The sequence below is a fragment of the Sapajus apella genome, unplaced genomic scaffold, assembly GCF_009761245.1.
Source record: "Sapajus apella isolate SASKATOON/1434 unplaced genomic scaffold, GSC_monkey_1.0 scaffold4, whole genome shotgun sequence".
Classification (NCBI taxonomy): domain Eukaryota; kingdom Metazoa; phylum Chordata; class Mammalia; order Primates; family Cebidae; genus Sapajus; species Sapajus apella.
In genome coordinates this window covers 44,516,441-44,531,491 of record NW_022436944.1, presented here as the reverse complement: position 1 = coordinate 44,531,491, position 15,051 = coordinate 44,516,441, and the positions used below count along the sequence as shown (strand labels likewise).

At 38.5% G+C, this 15,051-nt stretch overlaps 1 protein-coding gene and 1 long non-coding RNA gene across 5 annotated transcripts in view; one reads left to right on the top strand and one right to left on the bottom strand.

Annotated features, from left to right (window-relative positions):
• The window catches only part of THRB (thyroid hormone receptor beta), a 375,781-nt gene that overhangs the window by 46,512 nt on the left and 314,218 nt on the right, over positions 1 to 15,051 (top strand). The window lies entirely within an intron of this gene.
• On the bottom strand, positions 713 to 14,631 carry LOC116542762. The gene is made up of 3 exons (XR_004265345.1): positions 14,618 to 14,631; positions 11,776 to 11,783; positions 713 to 812 (listed from the first exon to the last, which is right to left on the bottom strand). It is a non-coding gene; the product is annotated as an uncharacterized LOC116542762 (long non-coding RNA).

The window sequence follows — 15,051 nt, the reverse complement described above, 5'->3', positions numbered from 1 at the left end:
TTTCATTGGCCGACTTTACAGTCACCCTCTAACTAGCCACGTGGCTACCCATCACTCCCTCTGTCAAATTCAGAATTTTGCCTTTGCCTTCATACTCAATCCATTCCTGCTTTGACTTCTTCTGTCTTACATCTGTCCTTGACCTTATTTTGGCTGTTTTGTTTGCCATTCTCTAAATTCGCACCTTTCTGGCCTGCTTTTGCATGGGCTCCTCTGTCATTTATTTTTAACTGGTGGCACAGAGTCCTTCCCTGTCATCCTCTGGCTTGTATTCCCCTTCCTCTCCAAAGCCAGTGGCAGGGGTTTTCTTTCTCTGAAAGGGCATTTCTATGTTTGAATATTAGTTTTCATAACCAGAACTTGCTGACGCTTGAACATTTAATATACATTTAGCCAAACAAACTGAAGACCAAAACAAAGACCAAGATTTTTTATGTTTTGTAGCCTCATGACAGGTACTTAATGGGTTGTGTTTATGTTCAGGAAATGAACTTTTAGGTTGTCGAGATGGGAGGTATACAAGTATATTTTAATAAAGGCCCCTGTCTAGGCTGCTTCTGTAGCCAATGGAAGGAAGCAGAACAAGGCCTGCTTATCTGTGTATTTTAGCTTTCCTAATTGATAACAAGTGCCTCTGAAAAATTGTTTATATAGTTATCTAAAGTAATCGTTAATGACCAACATTGTACCTTTCATTCTGTTTAACCTCTTTTGGTATTATTGCTTTTCTCAGAGTTGAGCAGTAATTGTTTTTATAATGGAGACTTTTAAAAGATTTTTTTCAATAGCATTTTGATCCCTGAATTGTGTTTCTATGTGATTATGCTGATTATTTCATATATCTGAGTCTTTATAAAATTAAGTTGTACTTCCACCTTTAATGATAAATCTCCAGTGAAAACCAAGAGAACTCAAGAGAATCTGATCATTTCTGCATTTGGAATGTGTCAGGGGTCAGGGTTCGGGAAATGGGACATGTGGAAAGAAGGATTCATAATTCAGTGGTCACCCAAATGGTATCATAAGAGTTTGAGCTATAAAGAAAGAAGTAGTTGCTTCTTGCTGACCAAGAAGATTGCTGCAGGTTTCAAAGAAAGAGAGAATTCGTCATCAAGGGCAGGAAGGTACTTCATAAATAATTACCAAATGAAGTGGTCGTGATGACTCCTGCTCTCTTTCCTTGAAACCTGTTAACAATCTTGATGGTCAGCAAGAAGCAATTACTTTTCTCTCTATAATTCAAATTCCTCCAATACCATTTAGGTGATCATTAAATTATGAAAACTTCATTCCCCATCTCCTCCCATTTGCCGAGCGCTGACCCCTCACACATTCTATGGGCTAAAATGGTCAGACTCTCGAGTTTTCTTGGCTTTCATTGCTAATTTATTATCTGATGCCTCCTCACCTATTTCTCTCCAGGACTCCCCTCCAGGATTTTAGAGTTTTGTTATATAGTACTTTAAATTTCCGTTAAGCTTGAAATCATTCATTTCAAAGAAAAGGGTCATATTGCCTCTGACTATACACAGGATAAACAGAAGTAAAGATATCCCTGTGTCATCATGAAAACAAACAGCTGACAATTAAACTTATTAACAAATTCACAGGACAAGATGAAACGAAAGGTATTCTCTCTGAGATCAAACCCTCCCATTAGTTCAAAGAAGGGCGTAGCATGACAAAGTTATCTCCTAGGTTCACTGCAGGTTCACTTAGACCTGTTTGAGTTGTTGAGATTATTTTAAGCTCAGGAATTAATGTTTTAAAATGGCTAAACCTAGTTCATTGTTATAGACTACAAAATATTCAATCATACTTAAGGGTTGTTGGGGTTTTCTCATGGTAATGTATTATAATTGATAACATTCATTAATTGCTTCACTTTTTTTCCTAATTAAATTTTAAAAATAAATGCATAACAGCTCTTTGAAATTTGATTGATTTGACTTAAAAACTAATTGGAAAGGGGAGTCTGTGCCTACTAATTTTATAATTAAAATACATGTTGCTATAGAGTTTCCATCTACTTTTAATTCCTTCATTTCTTATAAAAATGGAGGCCATATTTGCATAACTGTGTCCCCTGTAATCATGGGAGACTGGGAAGTTGCAAAAAATACTTTGCAAGGACAACAACTATCTTGACTCTTCTGCCTATTTCCTTGTAAAGATCTCTGTGATTATTTTGGGCCCACCCAAATAATGTAGGATAAGCTCCCCATCTCAAGATCCCTACCTCAATCACATGTGTAAGTACTGCCACAGAAGCTAACTTATTCACAAATTTCAGGATAAAGGTGTGGACATCTCCAAGGACCATGATTTCGCTGCCCACACTCACATTATATTACCCAGAACCATGGAGGGCACCCCATAAATATTCCTGAATATTGTTGAGTGATCACATGAGATGGTTTCAAAAAGCTCCATGAATTATACTTGTGAAGGAGAAATAGACTTCTGATGTCATAATCACAGGAGGCCTTGCAGGAATTTTCAAGAGTATACTTTTTTTTTTTTTTTGAGAAAGATCTTTCCAATGTAGATCATGTTATGGAATGATAATTTAGCAGCAGCAGAATGCATTTTTGCAGAAACACTCAAATACACATAATTCCCTTGATAATAACTCAGTATACTGACCTCTCTCCAAACCTCCTTTCTGTTTTGTTGCGACCAGAATTTGAGTGGAAGGAAAAGAGATTGGCAGAGGTAAGCAGGAAGAGGCCAGAGTGGAAGGAGCAGAGAAAGAATTAGCCAGATCTGATAGAGAGATGGCTTCTGGGACAATTCTTTTCAGAGGCAAAGATGGCTGATGGGACACTCATTTTCCTCTGAGATCATGCAGTAAAACTAGAGGAATATAAAAAGCAAAGGCTTTCTTACTTCCTTAGAAGATCATAACTAGTGTGTCCAGCTTCTGATTTCTCTTTACAATATTGTTTCTATTCTTTAATAAATTTTATTCTGATATTCAGTGTAGAAAATAAAAACTGCCTATTTTAGTATTCAGAGATAGCAGCTGTAACATTTTGGCATATTTTCTTCCGGTTTTTTTCTTTGGATATGTGATTACGTCACAGAATCACAATTGTGGTCTAGACAAAGTTTATGTCTTATTTATGTTCACTTGACTGGGAAAATTTTCTCATCACATTAAATATTTTTCGAAACATGATTATCCAATGACTGTATAATATTGCACTTTTGGATGTACCTCTATGGTTGAATGTTTTTGTTTCTGCCTAGAATGAATGATATGACCTTGACTAGCCTTGTGTTACATCTTTTGCCACCTTCTTAATTGTTTCTATTGGATAGTTCCTAGGAGAGGCAACCAGAGGGCATGGATGTTTTAACAATTCTTCTTACATGTGGCCAACGATATTAATTTATACACCTACTGTCAGTGTCATGACTATTTCTCCTCACACTCAACAACATTAAGCATTAATCATTTTTTAAAATGTTGAATGCTTATGGATAATTATAAGGATTTTTGGTAACTTGTTGATCTATGTTCTTTGCCCATTTATCCATTGAGATGTTGACATCTTGCATATGAACTATCTTTGTGTGTTATGTCTCTGGAAATTATTTTTCCAGTTTGGTGTTTGTCTTTTGAGCATTATGCTCTCTGATATATGACTGTGTTTCACCTTTGCTACTCCAGTCAAATCCACTATTACTCTGATACATTTCACTACTTATATGTTTAGAAATTATTTGCTAAGTTCAATAGCTGATAAATAACCACCTGTATTTTATATAATCCTTCACTATTTTATTTTAAAATTTACTATAAAATTTATTTGTATTATTTTAACATATAGTTTGAGACAGCAGCATATATTTTAAACTATTTCAATAGTTAATTCGATGTCATTTATTAAATGAATGCTCTTGTCTTCACTGATTTGTGATTAAATTTATCTTTTAATTAGTATATATGTTTCTGTATCTGGGCTCTCCATTTCCATAACCATCTATTGATTATCGTAGCAGAACCATATTATAGTTTATATGTCCCATGGTAATTTGTATTATAGTCTGTTTCTGATATGGCGGCCCCTAACCCTTTCATATTTCTGTATTTTAAATTTATCTTAGCAATTATTATCTCAGGATTCTTTAAGGTAAATATTGGAATTAATTTTCAAATTTAAAAAATTTTGGGCTGGGCGTGGTGGCTCATGCCTATAATCCCAGCAGTTTGGCAGGCCGAGGCAAGTGGATCACTCGAGGTCAGGAGTTCAAGACCAGGCTGACCATCATGGTAAAACCCTGTCTCCCCTAAAAATACAAAATTAACCAGGTATCGTGGTGCACGCTTGTAGTCCCAGCTACCTAGGAGGCTTAAACCGGGAGGCAGAGGTTGCAGTGAGCCGAGATCATGCCATTGCACTCCAGCCTGGACAACAAGAGCGAAACCCTGCCTAAAAAAAAAAAAAAAAAAAAACTTGGTGTACTTTGTACAGAATTATGTGCAAGTTATGAATTATTTGGGAAAAGTTTGCATCTTTACAATTGTCAGTCATTTCAAAATATCTCTTTGTGTTTTCAAGTCTTATGTAATGTGACCAAAAAATCATTTCTTTGTAGAAGTCCTGCATGTTTCTTTTTAAGGTTATTTCTAAGTATTAGATACTTTGTAATTACTTTTGAGATTATTTAAAATATTGTTTTCTAATTGGCGGTTACTGTTATATGAAAGCTACTGCTTTTAATATTTTGATTTTTGATTCTATTTATTTGTTAATGCTAATTATTTTTCATTTAGTTATTCTCAGTTTTATTTATAAACAGTTATATAATAATCAAATAATGACTCTCTCACCTTTCCAAGTAATGTATCTCTTCTTTGTTGATTGTATCCTATAATATTAGCCAGAATTTTCATAGCAATGTTCAAAATACTCACCAGCATTCTACTCTTATCTTGTTTCTGATTTTAACAGCTATTTATTTGATGATAGATTTTTTTCTAACCATGTTAAAGGAATTTTACTGCACTCCTAATATGCTGAGAATTTTTTAAATAAAAAACTGGGTTTGGGGATACTATAAAATGCCTTTTAGATTATTTTAGTAAATTATTATCCATGAGGAGAATATAACATGGAAGCTGGAGCATGGGATTCATGGCCAGACACAACAGAAGTCAGATTATATCTCCTCCTCTTAGAATTGTGTAACATTAAGCAATTTATTTGTTCCCTTCCAATTTCAGCCTCTTACTCTGTAATATGAAGATAATCATGTAAATATCTTGTGAGGATATTATGAGTATCCAGTCAGAATTATTTATAATGTGTTTAATATCAGACTTGATACAGAGTATCATAGTTTCTTTTAAATTATTGTGCAAGTTTTGCCTTTGATCTATTAAAATGGTGTACTATAATTATAAATTTCCTAATATTTAATCATCTTTTTATTCTTGGAGTAAAGCCTACTTGGCCCTGATGAAATGTTTCCTTAACTTACTGCTGTATTCCATATTTGTTTGAGATTATTGCATCAATTTTCATAATGATTTGGTCCTTAGTTGAATTGTTATGCTATCTTATTAGTTTTGATATCAAAATTATGTAAATTGTATTTAATGATTAGAAAGATTTTATCATGTCCTGTGTTCTGCACCTATGGGAATTATATTTTCATCATCATTTTTTTTCCTCTGAAATTCTCTGCATCAGGATTAATTTTTGAACAAGATAATGCTTTTATAACTTTTACAGATTTTTACAGATTGCTTTGTCTAATCAATTCATCTATTCAGTGTTTCTTCTTCTATTTGTGGCAATTTGGGTAATTCATATTATACCTGAAATTTGTCCTTTTGTTAATATTCTAAAGTAGTAAGCATGAATTGAACACAGTATTTTCTTATAATTTCTAAGATTTTTATATGTGTGCTTCTTTCTCTTTTTCTTGATTTATTGCATAGATCTGAGGTTTATTTGACTTATTTTTAAGAATTTCCTCCTGGATTTATTTATCCTAATGTTTCTGTGTCCCTTCTATGACATAATCTTATAGTGGCTAGACCTTAGTTTTAACATATTTTTGACTCTGCCACCTCAAAAGTAGTCATTGCTAATCAGCAATCATGTATCGAATGCCTCAAGGGTCACCCTTACAAGAGTAGTAAGTGCCTTTTTTTTCCCCCAAGACTGTGAACCATTGCAGAATATGCTACCTTGATTAATATCCCAGCTCTACCATTAGCAACCTATGTAAACCCCAACAAGTTAATTGAATTTTCTATGCTGTGGTTTCCTCATTTGATTATGAGGATATGAAGCTCTGAGATCAGTGCTTTACCTGACATGTAATAAGTAGCTTATAGATAATATTATTATATTTAAAAATAAACATTGTGGTTGCTCTTGAGGATACAAGGTATAGACACAGTTGTGAATGGAAAACTCAAAGACAAACTGAACGTTGAAGTACTTTTTACTTGTAATGTTTGGAGAATTGTCCAGCCTTTAGAAGCACAGGAGTCCCTGAAAAAAGAATACCACAGGTACTTAAAGGAAAAAAATAGCCCACAAAGTTACCATTAATCTGTTCAAAATCCTCATTGGTGAAAAAGCAGCAGTTCTCACATGCTTATCCTACCTGTCTGGATCCTCACATATCTGCAGATATCTGTATTCTAAAGTCAGAGATAAATATTTTTTCTTGAGGGAGCCAGCAACTCACAGGAAAGAAGCTCAAGTCTTTTTAGAATGTTTTTGGATGGGGGGACTGGAGTAAGATATGGTGTTTCTGTTTTGGAAAGAGTCTCTAGTGATGCAAAAATATTTTTGTTTCATCTGTTGCTATATGTGAAGGGCACACTTAATCACAAGGGCAACAGGGCAAGGTGTAGCTTAGCTTCGCTTTCTCATAGCAGTCTTATAGGCAAGCAGGATGAGTAAACTATAAATAGAATCAAGTTTATATATGGGTTATGCTATGTTTTACATGTATTGCCTCAGCTCATTCAATAATACTCTCTCTAAACTCCATGCTTCCTAGAATACTTTCTTAATCACTATTACTGATAACATTTTCTTGTACCTCCCCAAAGGGAGAGGTATCTGTTAATGTGCTTCCATTACTTTCAGTATAATGTTCAAACTCCATAGCAAGGCATGGAAGTCCTCTCCAGGTTCCTCTTCTACCACAGATCCATACTATGCCTCAGCCATGGTAAGTCACTGTGGCAGGTGGAATTCTGGGATGGCTCCAAAGATTCCTACCCCTTGGTGTACACAGTGTCTCTAATCTCCTCTCTTTGCTTGGCCTGGACCTGTGAATGTGATAGGATAATCACTCCCTTGACTACTTTACTTAGTATAGGACTCCATTTTAGCAGAACGAACCGTGTTTACCCTTCTGGCCTTGAAGAGCTAATTGCCATAGAGTGGAGAAGGCCATATGGCATAGAATGGCAGGTGGCCTTTAGGAGCTGAGAACAGCCCTCAGCTTGCAGCCAGCAAAAGTGGGGAACTCTGTCCTGCAATTGCAAAGAACTGAATTCCACCAGCAACCAGTTAGATTGGAAGGAGACCCAAGCCATAGCTGAGTTTGCAGCTTTAGCTAACACCTTGATTTCAGCCTGGTGATGTCCTGAACAAAGGGCTGAGCTAACCTAAGCTCAGACTCCTGACCCATGGAAGCTGTAAAATAACTTTTGTTCTTTTAAGCTGCTAATGTGGTATGAATTTGTCATACAGCAACAGATAACTAATATAGTCATTTAGTCTGTTGTATTCTCTTATCCCTGACCACCCATTTCCCTTAATACAATTTGTATTCCATGGGTCCCTATCCAGAGGCCAGTCATCAATCCTTTTCCCCCCTCAGACTTGCCAACTTCTTCTACATGGAAAAAAATGATCTTTTTATTCTGAAATTATATTCTATATTTGGCCTTCATCTCCTTGGATTATTTTTATTTGTAAAACTACTACTGGCTTCATATTCTGTTTTAATATTCTACTAAATGCATGTAACTACACATATTTTATAAATTATTTTGTATTCTTCACAACTCAGTTTATAAGAATACATGTCTGAAGAAATGTATTGATCATATCATTTAGGCTGGGTCTTGAAAAAAGCATGAATCAAACTGTGTGTGCACTAGAATGGCTCCTGTGTGGGGCTGGTCTCTAAGGATGGGCTATGAGGATCCACTCTTAGCCCCATCAAGATTTTCTTTTCTATCAATGATTTTGATGATAATAGATAATATATGTGTCAATATCATGATTGGCATGAAACCTGGAAGCACGGCACATACTTCGAGTAACAGAATTACTACCTGGAGAGATCATTTCAGGTTGGAGTGATGGAACAACATTAAGGTTTAATTGAATAGATATAAAAGCCTATACTTAAATTTTGTTTTCCTTTGTTTTGTTTTTTCTTTTTTGAGACAAAGTCTCACTCTGTTACCAGGTTGGAGTCCAATGGTGCAATCTCAGCTCACTGCAACCTCCACCTCCCGGGTTCAAGTGATTCTCCTGCTTCAGCCTCCTGAGTAGCTGGGACTACAGGCACAAACTACCACACCCAGCTGATTTTTATATTTTTAGTGGAGACGGGGTTTCACCATGTTGGCCAGGATGGCCTCTGTCTTTTGACCTTGTGATCCTCCCCCCCCGCCTCGGCCTCCCAAAATGCTGGGATTACAGGTGTGAGCCCCCATGCCTGGCCAGCCTATATTTAAGTTTTTAAAAAATCAATCTAGAAACAAAAGTTGGGTTGAGACAGACAGCATATGCAAATATCTGTAGATTTGTTTATTTACGAGTCAGTTTAAATCAGTGGTATAATGGATCATATAGTAGACTTTATTTAAATCATGAAGTTACTTTTAGACTGCATTAATTGAACTGCTGTGTCCCAAACAAAAAGGATAATCCTCCTTTGATCTATGTGGGTCACATGACTCCCGGAGGGCTGGGTAGTTCTGGGCACCTCCTTAAATGGGGTCATGGACAGACTGGAATTTCTTCACTGGGTAGGGGCCAGATGGGTAAACAGATTTACAGGCATGTCCTACATGGTGGAATAATCTGAACTGTGGCTCTTTCACCTGTAGAAGAGAAGGTATTTAATATCTAAAAATTAGACCTATTTTTCACCCTTTTGGTGAATGGAAATAATAAGGAAATAGATTTTTACTTTATTAAAGTTACCAACATGTAGTGAAGAGCAAAATAGAATGGGTTGCCTTTGGGAGTTATTGACCCCATTCTCCTTGAGATGTACAAATAGAAATTTGGGTGGAGGAAAACAGAATTGCGAGGTCTGTTGCATGTGTTGTTATAAGGAGGTAGTGACTGACTGAAAGACACCAACAAATATAGAGTCTCCAAGTTTCACTAAAGGTGAAGAATACAGAAACATATGGATATGATTTTGTAAAGTAGGGGGTAATACAGCAGATCCCAGGCAGAGGATCCCATGGCACAGTTCCCATGAGAGGGCATCCAGCTCTGAATTAGACCGCCTACCTGGAATTCAGCTCCTGTAGGTGTGAGAAGCAGCCTATAGTAGAAGGTGTTAGTGCCCCACCCAGGCCCCCTTAACAGGGCTAGTGCCCCTGTCCTCCAGCTGCTGCAGATGTTGGCTGCCAGATCCTCCTATCTGCACCATCTGGAGGACTGCCCTTAACAATGACATCTACCTCATCCAGAGATGCCTGGGAGGTTACAGCCTCCATGCCACGGGGCAGCCTTTGGCCAGTGACCACCTGATGCTGAGGTACAGCAGCTCAAGACCCTTATCTCTGTGCAGAATGACCTCTGAGTAGTTTACACCCCAGAGCTCCCTGTGGGATCACACGACTTCTAAATCCACATCTTTGCCTTTTCCCCTGCCCTCTCTTGCTTTCTTCACTCCCTCATGTGTTTCCATTAAGTGCCTGATTTGCCTTGGAATTGATCTCTCAGGCTTTGCTTGTGGAGATCCTTACCTAAGACACTGCCTTTTCCTTGTGTAGGGAGACTTCTAATCTCCTATCTCTCTACCTAACAGGGGGTTTTTACCTTCTCATCTACTCTGTTACCAAGGGCCAGTAACTGGATAAGAGGGTAGATGGGCCAAAATACCACTCCTTTATAACTAAGTAGTCACTTTGCCAGGAGCATCCCCCAACAGGCTCCAGTTTTCTGTTCTGAGGACGTCTCTAGCAACAGTGAAACAGATGCCCCCTGAGGGCTCTCCCCATTCCAACATCAGTGATCCCATTGATCTCATAATCTCACTTTATTCTTTAAAGAAAGAATGCATGTGCATACACTTGCACACACACGCACACCTTTTTGTTTCCTCTGACAATGGCATTTCTCATGACTATGTTATGGAGAGAAAAAGACAGTCATGATTTCATATCTAACAACAGTGTTCAGGGGTTTTTCAGATTAGAAAAACATGGTTAGGCACAGTGGCTCATGTGGTAATCCCAGCACTTTGGGAGGCCGAGGCAGGCAGATTACAAGGTCAGGAATTAGAGACCAGCCTGGCCAACATGGTGAAACCCCATTTCTACTAAAAATACAAAAATTAGCTGAGCGTGGTGGCAGGCACCTGTAGTCTAGCTACTCAGGAGGCTGAGACAGGAGAATTGCTTGAACCCAGGAGGCACAGGTTCCAGTGAGCCAAGGTTGTGCCACTGCACTCCAGCCTGGGCAACAGAGCAAGACTCCATCTCACACACACACAAAAAAAGATCTCTTTTTCTCTTTTAACTGCCTTATGTTTCTTCTTTTTTGTTCTTCTCTCTAGGTGTCTTTCTTGTAGTGGGCACCTGGCTGACCACCAGCCATATAAGGTGGCATGTGGGAAGGCAGGAGGAAAAGCTAGGTGTGGAGGAAGGAGGTCTAGTTTTGGAACCTAGATCAATGTGCCTCTTTCTGAACTCTGGAATTAAGCTGAGTAGCCATGTAACTTTCAATTCATTTCACTTTTCTTAATCTTAACTGTATGTATAAAATGAAAAAATAATAAAATGAGAAAAATAATAATTGTGCCTGCCCCACCTAACTGAGAGGTTCATGAAGACCAAATTAATTAGTGCGTGTGAAGGAATATTGGGAAAATATAAAGCCCTTGTTAAAACACGAGCGATTACTCAGCTAAGATACCAAGATGCAGTCCTGCTTGTGAAGAGCTTGCAAAATAGTAGGAGAGTCGAGACATAAACACAAATAAAAATTATCTAAGGCGGGGGATGATCTGTGTCATCAGGGAGGTATAGCATTGTTCAGAGGAGGGCAAACCCATTTCCTGCTGGGTTAATTTAGTTTTTGAGCCCAAAAGTATATACATTTTCTTCCCTGTGTCTCCTTTCTGGCTTGGAGTCCATAAACGGCAGGATCCCTGAAGAAATCCAGAAAAGTGACAGATATCTGTTGTCTGCCTTTTTTCCACAAAAACTTTTTGGTTAATATATAATAGTTGTGCATATTTTTGTACATGTGATCTTTTCATACATGTGTACAATGTGTAATGATTAAATAAGGGTAATTAGTACATCCATTGCTATAGGCATTTTTTCTTTGTGTTGGGAACATTCCAGTTCTAGCTATTTTGAAATGTAAAGTAAATTGTTAACTATATTCTCCTTGCTGTACTTTCAAGTGCTAGACCTTATTCCTTGTATCTAACTGTATTTTTTATACACATTGACCAGCTTCTCTTCATCTTCCCCTACCCTTCCCAGCCTCTGGGAACCATCAGTTTCCTCTCTTCCTCCATGAGATCCACTTTTGTAACTCCCATATATGAGTGAGAACATGTGATATTTTTCTTTCTGTGTGTGGCTTATTTCATTTAACACAATGACCTCCGATTCCATTCCATGTTGTTGCAAATGACAGAATTTCATGCTTTTTTGGCTGAATAATATTTCATTGTGTATATATACATTTTATGATAATGGAGAAAAGCACCAGGTCCATATACATTTATTTGATTGATATAGGGACTGGATGATCTGTTTTGAATCAACTCTCTGCAATGAGACTTAAGGGTTTCCATTTTCTAAAGTGGATTTTACTACATCGGCCAGACCTGTGAACTGGAGTGTTTCTATCTGTATCTAATTTAGCATTGATTAGCTGATTCTTTGATCATCATGCTAAGAGCTTCACATTATTATACATCACACAGAAGAAGAGACTCTTTCCTGGTAAATGAGAAGTGCTCAGAGCAATTCAAAGAAGCTGGACCCAGGTGGTGAGATGTACACAATCTTCCAGACCACACCACCAGGGAATAATGTGTGCTGTAAGCATAGAAATGCATCCTCAGAATCTGTGCGCAAGGGCAGTGCCAGAATGTGAAATGTAGAATGCGTTCTGGTAACTTGAATTATTTTCAATGGCCAGGCTCAGAGTAAAGCTAAAAAGCATTCATTGCTCTTGTTCAAATTCCAATTGACTCAAGCAGATACTTTTTTAAAACTTGAGAAAGAGAAGTGTGTGTGTGTTTGTGTGTGCATACTGTCTATATATTTTAAGAAACCTGAACTTTGAGTTCTGACTCTTTCGTGATCAAGTCATGCGTCGAGGCGTGTCATGTTTACAGCTGTGCATTTATAAACTGGGCCATCCTTTTCTGAGGTTATGAAAAACATGGAGTGGTAAGTACTGTTCTTTTGTTCCCTCACAGTGCTGGGCTTTCCCCTCTGTGACTCAGTCTCTTGCCAGTATCCCTTCTTCTGTTCTTTTTTTCCCCTTAGAAAGGCAGTATCTCTTTGGATCTCCCTTACGTATTCCCTATCATGAGAAAAGCACGGCTCCCTGCACTTGCCCCTAGATATATACTATACGTTGTTATACCCGGGTTATTTCTTTTCTCTCTTTTTCCTTAAACAGGAATTTTATTGTTTTCTGACTCACCCCGAGGTCACAGCACTTAAGTGCCATTTTTAATTCTCTCCCAGTCCCCACTTTCTCCCGCCACTGCTCGGAAGGGCACATTTAATGATTATTGTGTATAAGCATTTATGTAGTTTTTTGCTTTCTCTAGTCACTTACACAGCAATTAATTTCTACTTCTGTGAAAGAGAATGAATTATACTGAGGCCTAATCGTCTATTCTTTCCAAACGGTCTGGACGGGCCGCGGGGGAGGAGGCCAGCGCTGCATCTGCATGTGTGCATATTGCTGCGTGCTTTGGTTTCATTCCTGGGCCCACATTAGTCATTGTTTCCTATCTTGCCTTTTCAATACTTTGGGGACTGATTTGGTTTTAAGTTGTTGAGTGGGGGTGGCTAGAGCCAGGCTCTGCCTTCTGGCATTGTGGGAATATGGGAAAGCTTCCATTCCCCTTGGCTTCATGTAGCAAATATACCGGTACTTTGTACAAGGCATATGTCAAATGTCGTGAGAGGTATCTCATCGAGTTAGGGAGAGGGGAAATGTTCACCTCCACATGGGGATGCTCAGGGCTCTGGGGGTTTGGGTGTGGCTCTGTGGTGCCCATTTCCGTCCTTCACCTACCAGCCCATATTGCCACATTTGGCACAGCAGCTGGTCTGCACCCCCTCATGTCCATCTATCTGCATCTGGTTTCTCTGACATCATCGGTTTTTTTAATCTCCTGTGTCCCTCTGCCCACACATTTCCTGTCTCCTTCCCTGCCTTACTTTGCCCAAGTGGTTCTTTTCTCTAGGGTTCTGATTTCCTCTTTGCCTTCTGTCAGCCCACTCAGTTTAGTGTCCGTGGTCCCAACCTTTGTTCTGTCTTCCTCCATCTTTGTTTTTCACGGCGTGGCCAGTGATGCTGCCATACACCTAATGAGCCAAAGCGGAAGCCTCCAGGTCATTGTGGACCTCATCTCTCCAATATCCAGTTGGTTTTCAATGAAAGCAACTCTAGTTCAACACCTCCCTCTTTTCACCCCAACAGCCCCTCTCCCAGACCTCAATTATTGCTACATACTGGATGCCTCTAACAGTTTTACCTATTTTATTTTTATCCAATCTGAGCATGCCCCATCCCTGATGACAGTTGTCTCTTTAATCGCTGAATTCTACCCAGTAAAATTCAGATGACCAGTACGGCAAGCACAGACTGGTAGCAGCAGCTGACCTTAGCTTCATCTCCAATTATTGTCTATTCCCTCCCCATGACATGCCAAACACGGTAACTTCTCCTTTTAGAGGAAGCCTCTCTGCTTTGCACACATCATTCTTTCTCCCCAAAATGTCCTTCTTGTCTTCTCCAGCTAGTAAAGATCTATTCTTCTTTCAAGACCACCTTGTGAAGTTTTGAGGGTCGCCTCATATTAAAGTAGCACTTTCTCTGTGTGTCAGCTGAGTGTTTTCTGATTCTCTGTCACAACATCCAACCCTATGCTGAGTTCAAATCAATGGGAATGTTTTGCATGTACAGAATAGTTTCTGGATGGCAATGCTTTTTCACAGTTTCTCTCCATGGTGAGTTGGAGAAAGTGGAGATATGAAAGAGAGCTTGTGCTCAACATTACTTTGGTGTCTGTTCTATTTTGGTCATGTTTGATTCCCATGCACTGTTATCTACACCTTTAGGAAAGTGTGTCAAATGTCCTGCCACTTAGGAGGATAAGAACCTGGGCAGAACACTTGATGATGATGGCCAGTCAGCCCTGTTCTTGAAAGCAACTGCCTTGAATTAAAAACAGAAGGAGCCAGGGCAAATCTATATGGATGCTTAAAGCTAGGAATTTTTTGCTAAGAACAAATTTGTGAAACATCGAATATATTTTTTAAACATAAATTTAAGCTGAGAACTGCTAGTCCTCTTTTCATCTCCCTTTTTTTTTTTAAAGCATAGAATTGGGACTGCCTGGTTAATCAGTACCCAAAGTAAAGATAACCTAGGAGCAGTTGGCACTAGAGAATTCAGATACAAGATAAACCATCAGAGAGGAGCAAGAGGGTAGACTGAGAAGGCATTTATTGGACTACCCAAACAAGCACATCATCTTTGCATTTTAGAGCTGGAGCAATCAAGTCTCTAATTGTAGCTGAGGGATGGAGGCCTAGAGAAGTCGAGC